The 15,743-nt window shown below is 40.4% G+C and overlaps 1 protein-coding gene and 1 non-coding gene across 2 annotated transcripts in view; both read right to left on the bottom strand.

The window, feature by feature from the left end:
- LOC126176609 (solute carrier family 22 member 7-like) overlaps positions 1 to 15,743 on the bottom strand; it is a 726,639-nt gene that overhangs the window by 662,210 nt on the left and 48,686 nt on the right. The gene's annotated exons all lie outside the window — the stretch shown is intronic.
- Positions 15,045 to 15,119, bottom strand: Trnat-ugu (transfer RNA threonine (anticodon UGU)). Its single transcript has one exon. It is a non-coding gene; the product is annotated as a tRNA-Thr (tRNA).

Consider the following 15,743-nt stretch of genomic DNA (forward strand, 5'->3'; position numbering starts at 1 on the left):
TTTGTTTTACCAAAACTGTGTTAGCATATAGGCGCACATTGTGAGCTATAAGTGAGATATGAAAACGGAGGAACAAAACCCACTCATCTGCCGGCTTAATCAGACTTGGAAAATACTCTTCAGTTTGAAGAACGGAACGTATTGCAGTTTCGAATTCGTTCACCCTCTGCGCTGGTGGTCCTACCTGCTGTTCAGTTGCTTAATACATCGCGTTTTCAGTGCATCACGGTATTGTTTTGTGTTTAATCTGGAACGTCTGAGTTTACATATCCGTCATAAAAGCAAATGAATGACAGTTATTGATGTAGTAGCTAAGCTACATGTTTCAAAATCGTGTTTGTTCGGAGTTTCTAATGCGATGCCACGGTTTTTGTTGTAGGCCACATTTCCTGACTAAGTATGTAGCACGCTGCTGTTGCAAATAAACAATATGAACCCTGAGATTAAAGAACTTCATATTCTCAGTGGCATCTGATAAGGTCAAATCTGTAACACCACTTCAGTGCGCTTTCTCCTTGCATTCGTCGCTACTGGTCGATTCCCAAAAATGTGATACGTTAGTACCTCCCAAAGCGAGGGCACCCCTTTCTTCGAGGTAATCGCAATTTTGGGATTGCGGAAAGGAAAATCAAACGACTACACAGAATTTAAATACCACCATAATACACTTATGTAATTCAATTCACCAGGAAAATAAGATGTAATATTACTCAAATCTCTGAAGAAAATACACTGGATTTCATCAATCAGTGGCCTTAATTCCACAAATAATCAACCAAGTTCCTGTAAAAGTCCCCATTTTCGATTTACAAGTTCAGGCAGTTACAATATTCCTTCCGCAGGGGTTAATTAACTGTATCTGCGTTGCCTGATATTTTGGTGAAAAATATTTTCTTTGCCCCAAGAGAACAATGCAGAATGCCCCACATTCCATCAGAACCGTGTGCAGTGAAAAAATCCCGATACAGGGTATGAAGGTACAACATGAACCCAAGATAGTTACATACATTCCATATGAGAACTGGCCACTTTGCGAGGCGGTGTTGATGTGACCAACTACACCTACTGCGAGAGAAAATGAAGCCCATTGATGGTCTTCAGATAAGGCTTTCAAAGCCTGTGAGAAGTATAGATGTTTCTTGCATGTGTCGTATTTTTTTAAATGATTTGTGAAAATGTAACTGATTCTGATGTTGTAATATGAAGTTTTAGTGCTTAATTCATAATCAGTTTGAAGAAGGGAACAAATTCTCGGTTTTTGATATTGTGACTCCTCCTTCAGAACAATTCATCGTCCTAAGGTTCTGATATAGGAGTCTAATGTAAAGAATCTCATGTAACTGTTTGGTTAAGACAAAATTAGAATTAAGAACAGGCGAAAGTTTTTTTTTTTTTGTATTTACTCACAAAACGATATTTTTGATTAGTTCCCTTCTTCAAACTACAGAATCAATTGTGTGTGTTAATATATTAGATTGTTTAAGATATTTGTGTCGGTCTTTTGGTGTAGAGTGTGGGTAGCTTGTGTGGTCGCTGTCTAGTGGAAGTAGTAGCAGTAGACCGATGTGTATTTATATGTTATTTACCTCATCCTAGATAAATCTAAGTCTTGACTAGTATTCTTATGTTTAATTGCAGAAGTTGTCTCCATTGTCATTAGTTGTTATGGCTGAGGTCCATGCTCTGTAAATTGTGAATTTTAGTACACGATTACGTATCTAATGGAAAAGGCTCGGTTTTAATTCTGTCGATTGTGTGAAAGATATCGGCTGCACTGAATGGTTTGAGCCCTGCTCAGGGACTTCTAGGAGCTACAGGAGGATATATTAATTTACTGAAAGTGTAACAGCATGCTGTTGCTCACATGTATTTTATGTTTAATAATTTAATACTTAAATTCATTTACATGGCTTTTAGGTTTTCTTATTGGTTACGCCACGTAGCGCTCTGTATGAAAAATCACTGGCTGTGCTGTGCGCAGTCTGTGGGTAGTTTGCATTGTTGTCTGCCATTGTAGTGTTGGGCAGCTGGATGTGAACAGCGCGTAGCGTTGCGTAGTTGGAGGTGAGCCGCCAGCAGTGGTGGATGTGGGGAGAGAAATGGCGGAGATTTGAAATTTGTAAGACTGGATGGCATATATATTATGATTATTAAGGTAAATACATTGTTTGTTCTCTATTAAAATCTTTCATTTGCTAACTATGCCTATCAGTAGTTAGTGCCTTCCGTAGTTTGAATCTTTTATTTAGCTGGCAGTAGTGGCGCTCGCCGTATTGCAGTAGTTCGAGTAACGAAGATTTTTGTGAGGTAAGTGATTTGTGAAAGGTATAGGTTAATGTTACTCAGGGCCATTCTTTTGTAGGGATTTTTGAAAGTCAGTTGTGTGTCAATTTAAGCACAGTCTTGTATAAATGTTCAAAGGGGACGTTTCATATGTCGACCCTTAGCCGAGGATACCTCACTGGAATCTTCTGATTTTTTCTTGTAGTTTGTGTAATTAGTGTAGATTTTGTTTATTGCTAGTGTGTAATTGTAGAGAGAATCTCCTTTGTAGTTGCAGTCTTTCACTGTTGTACAGTAAAACAGTTGTGGCATGCATGTAGATTTGCACCAAGTATTTCGCAGCTGCGCTTGCAATTAACTAGATATTATTTTCAGGGCTATGTTAATGTGTTACCCTATTTTTGCTCTTTAAATTGTGTTTTTCTGTGTTGTCGTGTGAAATATTGTGACAATAATGGCGTGTGAAAAACGTAACACTAGGCTCCAAAGTAAACTGAGAAATAATAGTGATGACGAGCATAGCTTATCAACACCACTGTGTAATGAATTAACAGACATTCGAAGTAGTAATTTGGTAATTGTGCATAGGGAAATGGAGCGGGCGGCAAACAATGGCGTAGGCAGTGAAACAATTAGTGAACAGGGAAGCATTATCGATCGATCGCTTGGCAACAGCTCGTCTCAGGAATCCGAAATGACAGGACACAATTTTGCAAATACTGTAGATTCAGGTTTTGCGTCCTCACCGTTTTCTCAAATGAGTCAAGACACATTTTCTACTTGTCAAAATGTGAATGTTGCCGGTGCAAATGCACTGCCGAAAAGCGCAGAGGAACAGATTCCAGACACTAATGCATTGTTATTACAGCTAATGTAACAAATGGAACAAAATCAGAGACAAACACAGCAAAGGCTTCACAAGTTAGGCACAATGGAACAAAATCAGAGACAAACACAGCAAAAGCTTCAAAAGTTAGACACAATGGAACAACACCAGAGACAAACACAGCAACAGTTAGACACAATCGAACAAAATCTTCAATAGTTAGACACAATGGAACAAAAGCTTCAAAAGTTAGACTCAGTGGAACATAAGCTTGAACAAACACGTGAAGATTTAACTACTGAGTTACATAACATGGAAGCGAAATGCCAAAAAGTCTGTAATGATGTAAAAACACAAATTTGTGAGCATTTTCAACCTATTTTTTCGTGGCATGAAAATGCATTACAGAATCACGAAGCAGCCATAAAAGAACTCCAAACTATTGTTCATGAAAATCAAGACACCTTGCAAGCTAAAATTGACTCAGTTGCATCTGCCGATTCGGTTACGCAACTTGCAAAATCTCAAGAAAACTTAAAGGACACAGTAGATACGATTTCAACACAAATGGACACTCTGAAACTTGGTTCAGAAAAACACACTGAGGAAATAAGTACACTATCGGAGAAAGTAGCCGAACTTTCGGATCAGTTCACTAACTTATCTGCAAAGGTAGATGATGATCTGAATGACACATGACCTGTAGCCATCACTGACACAGAAGAGTGCGAACAAATTAGGAAATTCAAACAAAATCAGAATCAAATTAATACGCAACACCAAAGAGAAATCCGGGAAGTACAAGATCAGCTGACACAGATAATACAAGAATTACGTATTTCAGCGGCCACTCGCGCTCCAATACGGGAAGAGGGACATAGAAATATGGAACAGCCACAAAATAATAACTCAGGGCACTTCGGAAATTATGAAAGAAATTGGCAAGGTACACCGAATTTTGAGATGGAACCGCCGACACGACGTAACAACGACCCATATGCTACTCGCCGACACGATGATTTTGACTATAAGCTGTTCATTACTACACGTAAATTTAAAACATTTAAGAATTCTGGCAACGACATTCATCCACAAGCGTGGCTCCATCAATTCTCTCATTGTTTTCCTCCCAACTGGTCATTGGAGCACAGGTTAGAATTTATGTGTGGCTTCTTGGAGAATGAACCAGCTGTAAGAATGCGATCGGTCATTCACGATTGTCACAGTGAAGGAGAATTTTACAATGCGTTCCTGTCAGCATATTGGTCTCAAGCTACACAAGACCGAGTAAAACATAGCATCATAATGATGAAACATTTCGAACAATCTGAATTTTCCAGTCTTGTGAAATATTTTGAAGACATGTTGCACAAGAATCAGTACCTGTCAAACCCATACAGCCCCTCAGAACTCATCCACATTTGCTTAATCAAACTGCCTGAACATTTACGACATATTATTTTAGCAGGGCGTTGCAAAGACGACATTAAAGCTTTTCAGGGACTCTTACAACGATTAGAAATTGACATAGACATTCGCGGGATGCGAAAACAGGAAAACAATCACTACAGGTCACATCCGTCACAATTCCGTGATGACAGAAACAATAACTGGACACGACAAGCCTATTCTTACAACGTAAATCGTGACCAAAACAGACACCATCCGTATGACAACCACTGGCAGAGTAATAGTTACAGAGAAAGATCGCATTTCCATAGTAATGAATATGACAGAGACAATCATAGAAACAGACAATTTGGCCAGCAGAACTATTATTATCAAGGGAGACAGAATAACGTCAGATGCAATGGTCCAGCGTGCAGTTACGATTCAGGGAGAAATTCTCCACCACGTGACCGACAAACAAGAAACTATGGAATCTACCGACATGACGACAGACGATATGATCGTAACGACAGACCTGAATTGCATCAGAACTGGCGGTATTGAAACTGATCAGAGCCCTCTCGTCAACGCGAATTTGTAGAAGTTAGGTCTCCTAATCCCAATAACGACGCACGCCAACAAAGAAACAGACAGACTCGCTCCGCAGGCAGCCACTTGGGCCCGCTGGCTCAGGGAAAAATAACATTGACGCTAACCTTGAGCATAATTCCAGTATTCTTTACGGACGAATACCGCATGATAATTGCATTCAAGTTGAATCTCTGCGCACTAGAGAGTAAAGGTTTACACCACATTTCTCATGTAAAACCGTTTATTGAAAGATAATCTGCTTTTTAACTTTGTCTTTGCTATAAAACGTTTCACTTCACATTTCTAGTATGCATTGTCAGACTTAGAAACTGTTACCATGCAACAATGTTTGAAGTTAAATATCCAGTCAAGAACCAAGAGAACTTATTTAAACAGAAATTACGAATGCATTGTTATTGCGAACAGATGACACAGTGTTATTGTGTGTGTACATTCTTGCTTGTTAGTTGCACGATTACGTAGCGACTATAAGGCTCACATACTTAGAACATTTACCAGTACTGCTAATGAGATTTTAATGCAACATTTTGGTTTACTTGAAAATACATTCTGAATTAAAGTACTTTCTGAGAGATACCAGATGACACAGTGGTTAGTTTATGTGACAGCTACACGATTATATCACGACGTTACTAATGAGTGACAATTTACAATGTTGCTTTTGCGGTGTATCTGTTTTATATCTGCACAATTTTTCTGAATTCTTCTGTAAAGTAAAACATGTTTTAGTAGTAACTTTTGTGGTATAGCTACAAGGAGACAGCCTTTTCTGTAGCACAACAATACGTTACAGCACAGTACTTTCATCATCACAACAATAACCGTAATAACTAAGATATCTATACGCAAAGCATTTCACTTTTGTTTATCATAAGGTAAGTACATTGGCTTCTGCAGAACCTAGTTTTCGGAGGAAAATAACTAAGACACTTCCACAGAGATTATCTTACAGCAAAACGCACATTTAGCGCTACATGACACGTATTTGAGTGATTAATTTTGTACTTAAAACATTTATTTTTAAAGATATTTGAAGTACAATGATACAAAGGTTTTCCGTGATACAGTTCATTCCATTGCTGTAATCTGTAACACCTGAGGGTATAATTACATTAATCCTCAGGGGGGTTTACGCTTACTTTGTGTATCATGTGTTTGGCAAGCACAAGCAGCCCTAGCTAATATGGTATTTGCTTATACAACTTTACACATCAGTACCATATTCCTCTAACACATAAATTATACAGCTATCTGATCATTTAACTGAGAGAGAGAAACATTTACTTTACTACATAAGTGACAGATGTTTACGTAATTACACAGTTGGATAACTTCACACTTATGAAATTGTATTTGTCCGTACTTCGTGAACTGTTCATATTTTTTTTCCGAACCATTGTGATATTATGAGAGCTTTCAATGATATATTTGGTATGAGATCACGATTTTTAAAGTACGTTTGAGGTAGAAGACACTACTGAAATGAGCAGAGAATTTTCTTTAGGTTTTGAAATTATTGCAGAAAGCTACGACGTTTTTGAGATTTGACTAAGGTGTTATGATGTTATTTTTACGGTGACGATGTGTATTATGCTGTTGAGGTATGTTTATGATCAATAAGCTGATGCTATATGAGTTATTTGAGTATGCTACATATCTGTTATGATGAAATATTGAAGAAGTGTCGACGAATAAGGTAAGGAATAATGAGTAGTGGTTAGGGACTCTGGTTTGTGAAAAAGGATGTTGAAAACCAGGAATCTCACTTTAAGAGTTATGAAATGTGTGTAAATGCGTAAATGTATCACAATGCCGGCGAAAATTTTTTGGACACTGTTATATTCATAAGATTTTGTTTCTACACATTTGCAATGCAAATTCTCGACCCGTGAAATTTTGTATATGAGACTGTCACTGTAGCGGAAACTGCTGTTGTAAATATTTCCGTAAGAAAGTTAAGTGACCACCTGCGCGTAATGTGTCATAGGCACCCAGCTGCGTCAGACGCCTGGAGAAAAAGCCATTAGTGTGTGCGTTTTCAGAGGCACAGGTAGAAAAAAAAAAAGGGAGGCCCTTAACCTCGCTACTTACATTCCTTTGTAGAAAGCATCGCAAATACGACACGCTCAAACTTGAAAACATATGATTATACTGTGGAGATATTAATTTATGATATTTACTAAAATGCCTAATGAAACGATGAGAAACATTTCACGGCTATTGTCTTGCTAGTTGAGAGAAATGCCATATAGCTTGCTTTATGTATTTATTTACTCATTTTGTTTAGCATTTTGCTGCAGCAGCATTGGTTAAAATAAAATTTAATAGATGTACTAATATAAATATTTTATGCCTACAGATCCAGTAAATAATTATATGATCTATTCAAAAAAACGAAGGAGCATAAAAAGACGTTTCCCTTCACAGGAATTGCATACGGAGTTTTCTTTTCAACTACTTGGTAATTTCTTTTGTAGAATAATTTGTTGTGCACCACTTAATTTACATAGACATTAAGATGTGAATATACATTTCCCTTGTCTGCATTATTGTCTTTAGTGTAATGTTTTTTTCTGCTTGAGCTATGTCATGTTTAGATATAAGTTATTACATATGCTGCTGCTGTGTGCCAGGTATAGTGCTACTAAATTTCACTTGGTATTACTCTGTTAAGCTAGTTTTACTACTGATTTATTTTTCTTGTTTGCTGCACAGTGCCTTATATTAGATGTAAGACTTGGATAGGATGTTTTTTGGCTGGAGCAAATATCGAAATAAGAGGAATGATCTATGGAATGAAGTTTTGGGTTGGACTGCAGTACCAAATGTTACACTGAAAACAAATCCTGTCCTTTCCTTTTGTGTTATCCCACTATGTGTTTGTGTACCCTTGTATATTTGTTTTCTTCCTGTCTCTGTCCAGTTTCATAGAATTTTTTCTTCTTCTAATACTAAGCTACATTCACTATGATGAGGAATACTGTTATCCTCAAATATAATTTGCATTAATAATATGTTATTTACTTTGTAAAGATGTTAGACTTCATTAATTCTGTTTTGTTTTAATGCTCACGTGTAAAGTTGATGTTTCAAAAGTTATTCTGATCTTTTATGTATTTACTTATGTCATAATTCCTGTAACATTGATGTATATGTTTATTTCTATTCTGTTGTAAAGCCTGTACTACAAATATTATCTGTACTGTTATGTTCTTTAATGATGTATTTTGTACCTTTGTAATTGTATTCTTATGTTATAAAATTGTAATTGACACCAGTTCATCAAATTAAATAACTTGTAAGTTACATTTCACTGCACATGTTTGTTGGTCATAGTATATGGACAATATGTGAGAAGTAGGGACTGTTAGTGTTTGCACGTGTGTTAATAATTCTGCAAGGGACTGGATAACAGCATTGCTGGTTCTAAGGACAATTCCAAAAACTTTGTGAGTGCACAAGTGGTGGTTATGGACTTGCTATATTTTCCGCAAGACTCTTCGATGGTGAATGTGCACCTACACAGTCGCAAGAGATGGCTGCTGGCTGTCTCTATAAGGACTACAGTGGGTCTGCATCTTTGATGACCCACCAATACCATTATTTCTACATGGACTACAGTGGGTCTGCAAACGGTTCAAATGGTTCAAATGGCTCTGAGCACTATGGGACTTAACGTCTGAGGTCATCAGTCCCCTAGAACTTAGAATTACTTAAACCCAAGTAACCTAAGGACATCACACACATCCATGCCCGAGGCAGGATTCGAACCTGCGACCGTAGCAGTCGCGCAGTTCCGGACTGCAGCGCCTAAACCACGTGGCCACCGCGGTCGGCAGTGGGTCTGCATCTTTGATGGCCCACCAATACCATTATTTCTACAAGGACTGCAGTGGGCCTGCACCTCAGGTGGCCCACCAATACCATACTCTCTACCAGGACTACAGTGGGTCTGCTCTGTGATGACCTACCTACCAATATTCTTCAAAACGTCGAATGACTCTACTGTGGGTTTGTTCTGTTGTGGCCCATTACCTGTCAGCATGTCAAGAGTCAGCACTGTCTTTCTGTTGGAAGGACATCACTACTTCTTCAAGACTCCATGGAAATCCACTACTTCCATGTGCATTTTCTTTTACTGCTCAGACTTTGAGAAAAACACTGCAGTTTTACAGTGATGAACAATCTGGACTGTCTTTATGGACTGTGAGAAAATTTTAGCTTTTGACCAACATTGTATCAATAAGTGTGTGCATTTGATATCTTTGTTATTGTAATTATGAAAAATTTTATCAAATCATTATTGGCCACTGCCCAACACAATTTGTAAAATTTTTTGTGGGGAGCATGGGGGCTACGTAAGTAGGCTTTTAGGTTTTCTTATTCGTTACGCCACGTAGCGCTCTGTATGAAAAATCACTGGCTGTGCTGTGATGGCATACATATTATGATTATATTATGATTATTAAGGTAAATACATTGTTTGTTCTCTGTTAAAATCTTTCATTTGCTAACTATGCCTATCAGTAGTTAGTGCCTTCCGTAGTTTGAATCTTTTATTTAGCTGGCAGTAGTGGCGCTCGCCGTTTTGCAGTAGTTCGAGTAATGAAGATTTTTGTGAGGTAAGTGATTTGTGAAAGGTATAGGTTAATGTTAGTCAGGGCCATTCTTTTGTAGCGATTTTTGAAAGTCAGATTGCGTTGCGCTAAAAAATATTGTGTGTCAATTTAAGCACAGTCTTGTATAAATGTTCAAAGGGGACGTTTCAGGCTGCACAACCACCAGGCCGACCCAATTCCAGCTATGTTCTACACAAGTTTCCATTCCACTGTAAGCATATGATTTGTCATATTGACTGTTCTTTTGCTCTGTGATCAAATTCATGATTCATATTAGTTGATCTGTAGCGGTATTTTGGATTTGTGGGATTTCTGGGATTGTGAGCTGTTCTATTCCGATCTGTTTATCATTTATTTTATGTTGATGCGAAGGAACTTTATATACTTCCTTTTTCTACGCTATTCAATACTGATAAAAGTGTTAATGTGTGAACTTTTCCATGTAGCAGGTGGCAGCATTCTTGAAATTGTTAACTGATCTCATGGGGGTATTTTCTTTATGTACTTTGTGCCTGGCTTCTCTGCTGACGACTTTTTTTCTTTTTCGTGAGTAAATTTTTGATGGCCAATAGTTCGACCAACTTTAATTCTTCAACAATATTTTTTCTTATGATTCGTATTTGTTTCATTCATATATTACTGTAAATCCATGATCATTACAGTGTAAATCCTGCCTGTTTTGTAATTATGACTTACCCTCCCTAATCCCTTCCTATAGTTTTGTTTCTCTAATGTGCTTGCCTGTTACTTTTCTGTATGTTTCTCTCAGTTTTCTTGTTTTTGATTAAATCGTTTACTCATTTTACTATCAGTTCGATTATTAGTCTGTTACTGATACTGCATTTTTCCTTCTGATCCTAAAATATAACTAATGTTTGCATTTGTTATTTTGTTACTGTTAACTTTATATTTAAGAAATTTGTCTGTGACAGTTATATTTCCAATTCACTCAGTTGCATTTCAGTGATATTTATTATTCTTGAGTAAAATTTGTGTGGAAAGTTTTAACTGTGTGTGTGTGTGTGTGTGTGTGTGTGTGTGTGTGTGTGTGTAAGACAGAAAGAGTGAGAGAGAAGGGAGATGCAGGAAGGGGGATAGAGAGACAGAACGACAGACACACAGACAGAAATAGAGAGAGAGAGAGAGAGGAAGAGGGACAGAGGGAGGTGAAGAGAGAAATGTAAGAAGTACACGTGCAGATTGTATAGTTTTTCGTTTAGTTCAAGTTCTTTCGCACACTGTCGCCTAATTTCAGTACACAATGGCCAGCCTATTTCAGATATTAAGGAAATTTCATGCAAAATTTTATATTTTATTTTTCTTTGAGTCTTCCAAGTTCTCAAATGGCTGTGAGCAGTATGTGACTTAACAGCTTAGGTCATCAGTCCCCTAGAACTTAGAACTATTTAAACCTAACTAACCTAAGGACATCACACACGTCCATGCCTGAGGCAGGATACGAACCTGCGACCGTAGCAGTCGCGCAGCTCCAGACTGAAGCGCATAGAACCGCTCGGTCACACCGGCCGGCTCAAGTTCAATTGCATTATAATTTCAACTATGCCTATCTGCCACTCAAACTTGTTCCTCAGGACAGAAGCAATTCATTTAAGAGGAAGCTACTAAAGTCTACATCACACGACCCACAACGGCGTCTCTGCACGATAAACCAGCGTACCCATGCCACCGTTTAGCCAATGGGGGACATGAATATGGGGGTCATGTCTGTGGTTGCTGGAGAGTCTTGATGGGAAAAGCACAGCTGCAGCTCTCTCTTGTGATACTGACTTGGGCAAGAACGGACAACTCCTGCCGTCCACACATCGTCCTGCTCACCAGGACCAGCCACCACTCTCACAAAACTAAACCAACACCTGTCCCGCAACCTACTTAGTTCATCTCTTTGTCCAGACACCTAGACTGGTAATCAACCTTTATCTGTGCCCCAAGGGAAGCCTTTCCCATATTCTGAGAACCAAGACTACCGATCAAGTATTCTTCATTTAAATCTCTTATTTCCGCACCTGCCTTCTGATGCTCCTGTTCTGCATCCTGCAAATCTGGTGTCAGAATCAGAATCTCACCCATTTTTCAGTATGGCAGATGACCATGAAATTTTGGTTCAAATTCTAAACTTTGTGGCCAGTTATAGTTGTTGCTGTTACTCTGTGCAAGCCAGGAGTTTAGTGGTCATGTCTTTCTGTGTAGGCTGAGATGCACCGCGTTAGCGCATTCCAGTATGCCTGGGGTAGAGTCTAACTTGCAGCCACACTGCTGTGTGTGAGCTGAGCACAAGCCCGTCACCTACTGTCATCGTGGAAGTGAGCTGCTTGCCAGTGCCTCCACTGGAGGGCAGAGCGCATCAGTGCACTGTGACTGATTGTTACGGCATGCTGCTGGCCAGAGGAATGCCCCATTGGCTGCAGGTCAACCACCAGCACCCCTCAACACCTGCCTGCCTGCTTGACATGCCGGTCCCACCGTGGCAAGCTGCTCATCAGTGCATGGCTTAGCTGCCAGCCACAGTGCTGCCAGCATCGTGGTCTCCTTGCCATGGCGACCTCCAGCCATGTGGCCCATCTGCTCTAGCTGTCTGTGTCGTAGACCATGCTGTCTCAAGCCACTCACACGTGTGCCCGTTTGACGCCACCAACCTCATGCCATGCCCCCTCCATCGCCACCATCGCACTTTGCTCGCCATGGTTGCACCAGCCCTTTGAAATCTGAATCCATGCAGCCCATCTGCTATAGTTGTCTTTGCTGTGGACCATGCTGCTTGATGCCACTTACTCATGTGCCCCATTTCACGCCACCAACCTTATTCTGTAGCTGGACCATCACCATCATCAGGCCACCTTTGTCATGGCTACACCAGGCTGCAGCAACCTGTAGCAAAGCGGCTGTATATGCCCCTGCTGCAGATCATGTTGCTTACTGCCTCTTAGTCATATACTCCACTAGCCTCATTCCGTTACCAACCTGTCGACAAAATGATGCTAGCCTCGCGATGGCCACACCAGCCCACTGTAACCTGTAGCCATGCGACTCATATACTGCAGCCCTTTGTGCCGCCCTTGTAGCAGCACTTTCAACTTGCCATCATCCTGCAGACGCTGTGTGCTTGTCGCCGTATCAGCCACTTGTTACCAGGAATCCTGGTGCCCAGTTGTATGGTGCACAACGCTGACCTCCATGAAGACCACCTGAAAACTATATGTCAAAGCAGCCTGCCAAGAGCTGTTCTGCCTGAGGATCCTGGCAACGACCTCTGTGTCATTTTCCGCTTCAATTCTTTTCCTGTTAGCTACGTCAGGTCCACACAACCCACATACACATTGCTGCCATCAACCATCACACAAAGTGCGTCACACTGGCCAGTGCCATGACTAGGTGAGCACCCTTGAACATTGATTAACGAAAGCAATTGGGGACTCTCAGACCTTGGAACTATAGTTTTAATTGGACAGTGTTAAACCTATTGTGGTCAGTTTGTTTATGGAGGACTTTGAGGAACGTGTATTGGAGTCAGCGACCTTGAAACCTGCGTGTTTTTCAGATATGTAGACGATACTTTTGTTGTTTGGCCTTATGGTAGTGAGAATTTAAACCGGTTTTTGCAACACTTGAATTCAGTCCACCCAAATATTCAGTTCACTATGGAGGTGGAAAAGAATGGATGCCTTCCCTTCCTTGATGTGTTGGTCAGAAGGAAGACTGATGGTACGTTGAGACGTTCTGTTTATAGGAAGCCTATTCACACTGACTTGTATCTGCGAGCTGATAGTTGTCACCATCCAACTCAATGTGAAGGAGTACTTCGTACCTTGGTTCACAGGGCCCAAGGTATCTCAGACTCTGATAGTTTGGCAGCTGAGCTATCACATCTCGAAGTCACGTTTCGTCAGAATGGTTATAGTGAGAGGCACATCAAACGTGCGTTGCGCTATCAGCCTTCTATGCAACGGGTGAGTGTCAATAGCAACGAAGTGGCACCTAAGTCTACGGCCTTTTGCATTAAGCAGGAAGCATTTCCAACATGATTGGCCGTATTTTGCGGAAATATGATGTGAAATGCGTTTTTCGACCACCTTCTTAGATTAAGGCCCTGTTGGCGTCTGTAAAAGATGATCTTGGTTTGCATAAGGCTGGTGTCTATCGTATTCCTTGCAGTTGTGGCATGTCATATATTGATCAGACAATCGGGACGTTGCAAGACCGGTGTATTGAACATAAGGGTCACACACGCTCACAACACCCGAGCAAATCCGCTATTGCAGAACATTGCCTTGACACCAGTCATCCTATGAAATACAACGACACGGAGATTCTGGCTTGCACGTCCAGCTATTGGGATAGTGTTATTAAGGAAGCTGTTGAAATCAAACTATCAAGCATCCTTATAAACAGAGATGGTGGATTTTCTTTAAATGCTACTTGGAATCCGGCTCTCTCTCATCAAAACAATAGAGGGATACAATTAGTGCAACCTGACCTGTAGATTTAGTCACTATCGATATTTCTGATGTTGGTTGTCTTTGGCTGTGTGTTGACTCTGCTGTTACTTGTTCTGTGTCTAGTATCTTCCTTGTTTCTCCTCTGTGAACCGAGGTGTTAAATTCCCTTGCACATTGCTTCCTCCTTGCAGTTGTGCCTTGAGAATGGCAGGGTGTGCTCCTATCGAAATATGGGCGGTGGTCGACGACGCCATCTGGCAGTAAACACGTAAGTTATTCGAGTGTTAAACTAGAATTTTTCATCTCTACTTTCAATTACAATTCTTACAAGAAACCCTCTGAATGCTAGGTCACAAAAAGCCAATAATGTTTTTACAGCATTTTGTACCTCATACAGAGTCTTCCATGCAACCAAAATATAGCCATCTAATGGACCAGGTGGCGGGACTGGAAGCATCCACTGGTGAGCACAGCATGAGGTTACGGGGCGTATTTGAACTGCTTAGTTGACGAGTAATTCACAATCGCGCTACTGTGCTAGTGGTGTTAATACAGAACAGAGCAATGGGGACGACGCACAACGCAAATATTCCATTGTATCTACAACAGAAGTTATCGACATTTCGTCAGAGAGGAACACAACGAATTTCACAGCCTGAGCAGGAAGAGGCTTATGAAAATTAGCGCTTCTGCGAGATGAGTCAGCGGTTTGTGTCGTGTCGTATACGCTCGCCTGTGTGGACAATGTACATGAGGAGTACAGTGATGAAGGTACATGCTTAACATGAAATGATAATTAAATCAAGACGTTAACGTGTCGACAGGCGTTGATATACATGAACGGGGACAGTTGAAAATGTGTGCCCCGACCGGGACTCGAACCCTGGATCTTCTGCTTACATGGCAGACGCCCTGTCCATCTGAGCTACCGAGGGCACGGAGAATAGTGCGACTGCAGGGATTAACCCCTCCATGCTCCCCGTGAGACCCACATTCCCAACTTAATGTCCACACACTACATTCGTAGTGCACCTGCCCACTACACTCATTACTCGCAGCAGACAATCTTACCGAGTCCCGCAAGAGTTCGGGCAATGCGTGTGCATCCAGCACAGAAGAAGGTAAACGACCGGTTAGCCTTAACTATATGAAGATGGTATCTGTCGTTTCGGACGTGTCCGAAAGAACAGATACGATCTTCATATACATGCTTAACAAGTGAAAGTGGTACTGAAACAGGTATCGAGCGATGTAGTTAATCATCCCTTGGACAGAGAGCGACAAATCCCGTCTATAGTGAAACGCAATAAAGGACAATCGTTGTCCAACGAATGCCGGGTACTAAAACATATTTACATATTTGAAAAATCATCCACAGCATATTAAAAAAAACAATTATGAATAGATTTCGAGTAAGCTTGCAGCAGTAGAACCGGGTAGTGTGTAAGAAAAACAACGGATATTCAAGAGGACAAGGCGCACTTGTTACAAAAACAAAAACAGATATGTGAGCGTTTCAAGGATGCTCGACGAAATTTACAAAATATGCCTGACGGTAAC

The sequence above is a fragment of the Schistocerca cancellata genome, chromosome 3 (assembly GCF_023864275.1).
Source record: "Schistocerca cancellata isolate TAMUIC-IGC-003103 chromosome 3, iqSchCanc2.1, whole genome shotgun sequence".
Classification (NCBI taxonomy): domain Eukaryota; kingdom Metazoa; phylum Arthropoda; class Insecta; order Orthoptera; family Acrididae; genus Schistocerca; species Schistocerca cancellata.